Genomic DNA, 7,925 nt, shown 5'->3' with positions numbered 1-7,925 from the left:
GTATCAGAGGTACGGAGAGTGGAACTACGGGGTCCATTGCAAACCAAAACAATGATAACTAGCCTGAACAACAGTATGCAAGGCATATTGATATTTGAGGGAGACATGCAATAAGGCGTAAAGTGATTGCAGGTCTTGATTGGGAGAGCTAGCTAAAACAACAGGTGATATAACAGCAGCTAGTCAGATAACACAGCAACAGTAGGTAAAAATGGCGACGGCTAGGCAGAGAGGGTCGGATTAACTACACACAGATCCTGAGTTAAAGCACAGAGCCGACAGATAAAACACAAATAAACGGAATGGAGTACCGTGAATTAATGGACAGTCAAGCAGGCATCAGCTATGTAGCCAAGTGATCATAGTGTCCAGGGGGCAGCCGTAGATGGAGCAGTGAGGCCTCCACTAAGCTAGCCCGCGGCGTTTAAAGTTAGTAGCCCGGGGGGAGGTCTGCTCAGACGGAGGGGGTCTGCTCAGACGGAGGCCGGTTGAGGGCACAGCGGATGGGCTATTCGTCTGCAGACCAGACGTGGTCGTGTCGGCAGAGAATCCAAGCCGGATGGCGATGGCGAAAGAGAGGTTGTCTGTTCAGATAGCAGCCGATATGCTCAAGACAGCTAACGATTAGCGTGCCGCAGTTAGCATATGGGCGTTCAGGTTACGTCGCGATGAAGGGGCCAGTTGAATAACTCCCTCGGGCAGATAACGTCGGTATCCCAGTCGTGAAGGCCCGGTGGGGCTCCGCATCGGCAGTAAACGGGTCCGGATAGGTGATTGTAGCCCAGGAGTGGCTGATGGAACTCTTCAGCTGGCTAGCTCCGGGATAATTGGTGTTTGCTCCGGAATTGATGTTAGCCAATAGTCACTCGGATAGCAGCTGGTTAGCTGCAAGATCCAGGTGTAAATGTCCAGAGCTTGCGGTAAAAATCCGGGGATATGGAGAGAAAAAAGGTCTGGTATGCTCTGGTCTGAGTCGCGTTGTACAAAACTGGCAATAGTTTTCCGAGCTAAAGGATAGCTGATGAGCGCTAGCTGTGGTTAGCTGAACTACTAACGTTAGCTTGTGAGCTGGCTAACTTCTGGCTAGCTTCTGTTGTAGATTTCGGATACGAGGTGAATAATACCTTTGAGGAAAAAAAACAGATCCGCACCACATTTGGTGAGGTGGGTTGCAGGAGAGTGTTTTGAAGTTGAGTTTTTAAGAAGAAAAAAATATATATAAAAAGAAATGCGAAGAAAAATATATAAAATATATATACACGGGACAGGACGAGGACAAAGGACATCTGACTGCTACGCCATCTTGGATTGCAATGCCCTAAGCCAGATAACATTACCATAACAACAACATCTTATGGGGCAAAGAGAAAAAAAATCAGTTTTATAGTAGTATATATTTAGTATTTTTTACTGCAACCGCCAACCACAGGAGGACTTAGGAGCCTGCTCTCAATGAGTGTAGACAGGCTGTTGCAACAGGCTGTTGCTGCCTGCTGCTGCTCTGCTGATCATCAGGTGGGGGAGGAGAAGAGGCAGGGGGCCCACGTGGGTAACTAGTCGGCCCTGCCTTGATTGGTTAACTGACAGATTCATATTTTTCAATAAACTGCATAATAAATAAATGTGACTGGTCAATTGTGTGAGTCAGGGGCTGGGCCAAAGCCCGCAGGGGGCCCAAGAGGTAAACAAATATACAAATAAAAAGCATTTTATATATACATTTGTGGCCAAAAGTTTTGAGAATGACACAAATATTAATTTTCACAAAGTCTACTGCCTCAGTTTGTATGATGGCAATTTGCATATACTTCAGAATATTATGAAGAGTGATCAGATGAATTGCAATTAATTGCAAAGCCCCTCTTTGCCATGCAAATGAACTGAATCCCCCAAAAACATTTACACTGCATTTCAGCCCTGCCAGAAAAGTACCAGCTGACATCATGTCAGTGATTCTCTCGTTAACACAGGTGTGAGTGTTGACGAGGACAAGGCTGGAGATCACTCTGTCATGCTGATTGAGTTCGAATAACAAACTGGAATCTTCAAAAGGAGGGTGGTGCTTGGAATCATTGTTCTTCCTCTGTGAACCATGGTTACCTGCAAGGAAACACGTGCCGTCATCATTGCTTTGCACAAAATGGGCTTCACAGGCAAGGATATTGCTGCCAGTAAGATTGCACCTAAATCAACCATTTATCGGATCATCAAGAACTTCAAGGAGAGCGGTTCAATTGTTGTGAAGAAGGCTTCAAGGCACCCAAGAAAGTCCAGCAAGTGCCAGGATTGTCTCCTAAAGTTGATTCAGCTGCAGGATCGGGGCACCACCAGTACAGAGCTTGCTCAGGAATGGCAGCAGGCAGGTGTGAGTGCATCTGCACGCACAGTGAGGCAAAGACTTTTGGAGGATGGCCTGGTGTCAAGAAGGGCAGTAAAGAAGCCACTTCTCTCGAAGAAAAACATCAGGGACAGACTGATGTTCTGCAAAAGGTACAGGGATTGGACTGCTGAGGAATGGGGTAAAGTCATTTTCTCTGATGAATCCCCTTTCCGATTGCTTGGGGCATCTGGAAAAAAAGCTTGTCCAGAGAAGACAAGGTGAGCGCTACCATCAGTCCTGTGTCATGCCAACAGTAAAGCATCCTGAGATCATTCATGTGTGGGGTTGCTTCTCAGCCAATGGAGTGGGCTCACACAATTTTGCCTAAGAACACAGCCATGAATATAGAATGGTACCAACACATCCTCCGAGAGCAACTTCTCCCAACCATCCAGGAACAGTTTGGTGACGAACAATGCCTTTTCCAGCATGATGGATCACCTTGCCATAAGGCAAAAGTGATAACTAAGTGGCTCGGGGAACAAAACATCGATATTTTGGGTCCATGGCCAGGAAACTCCCCAGACCTTAATCCCATTGAGAACTTGTGGTCAATCCTCAAGAGGCGGGTGGACAAACAGAAAAACACCAGTTCTGACAAACTCCAAGCATTGATTATGCAAGAATGGGCTGCCATCAGTCAGGATGTGGCCCAGAAGTTAATTGACAGCATGCCAGGGCGGATTGCAGAAGTCTTGAAAAAGAAGAGTCAACACTGCAAATATTGACTCTTTGCATCAACTTCATGTAATTGTCAATAAAAGCCTTTGACACTTATGAAATGCTTGTAATTATACTTCAGTATTACATAGTAACATTGTCAGGATTTGGCCAGGATTATTCCGGTTTTGGTCACTAGATGCCCCCATTGGGCTTTTTTGACCCTTTTGTTTTCCCTTATTTCCAGTTATTATTTTCACCTGTGCATCGTTTCCCTTGTATGTATTTAAACCCTTAGTTTTCCTCAGTTCTTTGCTCTGTGTTTGAATGTTAGCACCCAGCCATGCTGTGAATGTTTGTTACTCCAGTTGGATTCTCTTGAGGTACTCTGTTTTTGTTCTCCAGTTGGATTCTCTTGAGGTACTCTGTTTTTGTTCTTGTTTATTTATTTTCTTTGATTTTTCTTTTGAGTTTTTTTCCCTGCTGTGCTTACCACTTTTGGGGATTTACCTTGTGACTTGGAGGATATACCTTGTTTCTCTTGGAATGACTTTTGACGTTGTGGATTTATATTTTTTGCCTGAAGTACTTTCCTTTTTACTTTATTAAAACACCGTCTCAAGTACTGCTGTGTCTGCCTCATCTTCTGGATTCTGCCGACTATTAGTGGCTCAGTTTGATAAGTGACTGTTTCTCTCACCGGAGACCCGAGTTCGTAACCGGGTCCTGACAAACATCTGACAAAAATATCTAAAGACACTGAAGCAACAAACTTTGTGGAAATGAATATTTGTGTCATTCTCAAAACTTTTGGCCACGACTGTACGTGTAAGTATGTACGGCAGGACCAAATTAGAGATAGGTAGGGGCAAGTCCATGTAATGCTTTGTAAATTAGCAGTAAAACCTTAATCAGCCCTAGCCTTAACAGGAAGACAGTGAAGTGAGGCTAGCACTGGAGTAATAGTCTAGTCAAGATTCTAGCAGCTGTATTTAGCACTAACTTGAGTTTTTTTTGTGTGTTTTATCTGGGTAGCCGGAGAGTAGAGCTTTGCATTAGTCTAATCTAGAAGTGACAAAAGCATGGATTCAGTTTTCTGCATTTTTGGACAAAAGATTTCTGATTTTTGCAATGTTATGAAGATGGAAAAAAGCTGCCCTTTAATATTGTTGATATGTTCATCAAAAGAGAGATCAGGGTCTAGCAGATCTCTTTGTTTCTTAGGACGTAGAACTATCTATGTTTTGTCCAAGTTTATAAGTACAACATTTGACTCTATCCACTTCCGCAATCCATGTTTGGGCTCCCGAGTGGCGCAGTGGTCTAAGGCACTGCATCTCAGTGCTTGAGGTGTCACTACAGACCCTGGTTCGATTCCAGGCTGTATCACGACCGGCCGTGATTGGGAGTCCCATAGGGCGTCGCACAATTGGCCCAGCATTGTTAGGGTTCGGCCGGGGTAGCCCGTCATTGTAAATTAGAATTTGTTCTTAACTGACTTGCCTAGTTAACTTAATCTTGGCTTCCAGGGTAGGCGATTGTGGGGCTTTACCATGTTTCATTGAAATGTACAGCTGTGTCGTCTGGATAGCAGGGAAAGTTGATATCATGCTCCGTGTATACAAACATAAAACAAGAAGGGGTCTATATCCCCTTGAGGTTCTTGAGAGAGCAGTCAAGGAAGTGAGAGAAGGGAAGAAGTCAATTTGATTATATGCAAAATATTTAAAAAATAAAAAGACTGGACACTGACCAAACAAAAAAAATAAAACAAACATGTACCTGTGTGAAAGAGAGGCTATGATAGAGTAGCAGAGGCTCACAAGGTTTTATCTGATGACATGGAGTCTGAGCTTGCTAAGCACATCAAGAATCTCACGGACCAGTCTAATGGGCTTACTAGCTTCAAATGCAGAGACCTTTCTTACGAATTGACACATCGAAACAGATCCCAGACAACTGGTCAAGAAATGTAAGGCTAAGTGATATTGAACAGACGGATCTATGTCTGAATGTAGGCATACATTTAAGATATACAATATACCACACCACCATTCTATGAATTAAACTTTGACCTACCAGCACCATCATCCTCTGTCACAGGACACCAGCACCCACTTACCCCAAAGCTGCTCAACTTACCCTGTCCCTATGCTTAACTTACCTCATATCCGGGGTAAGTTGTGCCAAGAGACCCCTTTTTTTTTGGACAAGCTATTTTTTCAAAACTCTTATGTTTACATGAATTCTGATTATTTCCAGGGATTCACAACATCTTCAAAGATATGTACATATCTTTGTTAGAAAGAATACCATATTTCCCTTGATGTAGTGATACTGAAAGTAAAAAATGGCTCAACATACCCCACTCTCCCCTACCTGGCTGTCTGTAGGCTGGTTGGCTGTCAATAGGATAAGAAAAGGCAAACATAGTGAGGGATAAAGAATGCTTGAGGAAGGATTTAGGAAGTAAAAAGTCATTTATACTCTAATCTTGCCATTTTCTATTGCATCTTATATATTTTGGGCTATGGTGATGCGCTGGTTTATTATTATTCCTTAGGCAGTCGACAGAGGACAGCTCTACCAAGGTGGCTGCAATGTCAAATGGATCAGCAGTACCTCTTAGCACCAAGCGGCAGTAGGAGGGTATGAGATACAGTACCATGCATTGTGGCTCTCTGGGAGGTGCTGTGGAGAGTGTTTCTCTCTCTCTCTCTTCTGTCTATCTGCCAGGGAACTAAAGCCTGATGTTCAGAACACACACACATTATTAAACTGCTCCCTCTGCATACACAGAGAGAGGAAGAGAGAGAGAGTGAGAGTTGAGATATTGAGAGATTTCTATCATCAAGCCATTCCATTTGGATGTGCGGCACATACGTTATGTTCAAACAGAGGACACAGCAGGGTTCGCTAGACTGAAAGGAAGAGATGGTTACAGAACATAGGAGCCAAACTAACCCTTTGGACTTGTTCACTGCTCTGGATCCTGGTGCATGCCTGATGCCCGTTTAGAAACAATACTTAAACACAGCAGCAAAATACTGGTGACTTAGTGGCTGCATTCAACTCTCTTCCCTGTGCAGCTTGTCCACCCAGCCGGACAGACAGCTCCGAGAAGAACTTGTTGATTTGTGAGTAACTGAAATGGTCTGTGTACTTTGGGTGAATTACGGTAAATGGAGCACATTCTACTATGTGTGTAATTTTGGGGTTATGGAGCTAGGGAACTATTAGAGTGTGCAAATTGAGCTAGCTAAATGTTGGTGTAGCTACATTGATGTGTTTCAAATCATATGTTGGTGAGGGTAGCGGTGTACTTTGCTTTTCATTGTCTTTTTTATTGGGAAAGCAATGAGGGATCAGGATTGAAATATGTTTGCACTCATCAGTACAAAAACTCACTCTAGCTACAGTATCACTGTGACATAGCAAAATATGTAGAACAGGATTGCATTGCATTTTGTGTGTGTATGTGTGTGTGGTACAGTGTCATGGCATGCATGAGGAAATACAGTGTTAATCTGTCAACCAGTGAGCCACTAACCTTCAGCCTCACACTGACTAGTTGACTGCTTTGTTTAGCACTCTCTAGCTGACACACAAACACACAAGCATATGCACACACACACGCACACATATGTGTAACTAACTGGACTAACACACATTACATTTGTGGAGTTTCTTTCCTTCTTAATGCGCTTGAGCCAGTCAGTTGTGTTGTGACAAGGGAGGGTTGGTATACAGAAAATTGGGTAAAATTTTGGTAAAAATCCATATTATGGCAAGAACAGCTCAAATAAGCAAAGAGAAACGACAGTCCATCGTTACTTTAAGACATGTAGGGCCGGCATTCAGGAAGATTTCAAGAATTTGAAAGTTTCTTAAAGTGCAGTCGTAAAAAACATGAAGCGTTATGATGAAACTGGCTCTCATGAGGACCGCCACAGGAAAGGAAGACCCAGAGTTACCTCTGCTGCAGAGGATGAGTTCATTCGAGTTACCAGCCTCAGAAATTACAGCCCAAATAAATGCTTCACAGAGTTCAAGTAACAGACACATCTCAACATCAACTGTTCAGAGGAGACTGAGTAAATCCGGCCTTCATGGTCGAACTGCTGCAAAGACACCACTACTAAAGAACAACAATAATAAGAAGAGACTTGCTTGGGCCAAGTAACACGAGCAATGGACATTAGTCCTTTGGTCTGATGACACTGGTGGCAACTCCTTCAAGACTGTTGGGAAAGCATTCCAGGTGAAGCTGGTTGAGAGAATGCCAATAGTGTGCAAAGCTGTCATCAAGGTAAAGAGTGGCTACTTTGAAATATATTTTTGATTTGTTTAACACTTTTTGGTTATTACATGATTCCATATGTGTTATTTCATAGTTTTGATTTCTTCGCTATTAGTCTATACTGTAGAAAATAGTAAAAATAAAGAAAAACCCTGGAATGAGTAGGTGTGTCCAAACTTTTGACAGGTACTATATATATATATATATATATATATATATATATATATATATATATATATATATATATATATATATATATATATATACTGTATGTATATGATGCTTCATTAGATGAGTGTTTAATCCATGCCAATCTGTTTCTGATTTAAAATAATTTAGATCAGAATGTGTAGTAGCCTAATTTGAGCAATAATTTTCAGTGGCAGTATCCCCCATTGAATAATATTGCATGTTCATGTATTCCACAATACATTATAAAGACTGTTCCCTTCTGCTTTACACCTTACAATTTTGATATCTCGGCCTATGTTGATATTCTGAATAGATAGATACTTTATTAATCCACAACATGCAAGGCTATTTATCAAAGATGAGTTATGTCTACACAGCCGTCTAGAGTGAAAC

This window comes from Salvelinus fontinalis, chromosome 5, assembly GCF_029448725.1.
Source record: "Salvelinus fontinalis isolate EN_2023a chromosome 5, ASM2944872v1, whole genome shotgun sequence".
NCBI lineage: Eukaryota > Metazoa > Chordata > Actinopteri > Salmoniformes > Salmonidae > Salvelinus > Salvelinus fontinalis.
The sequence above is the reverse complement of the archived record's forward strand: the minus strand, read 5'-3'. Positions refer to the sequence as shown.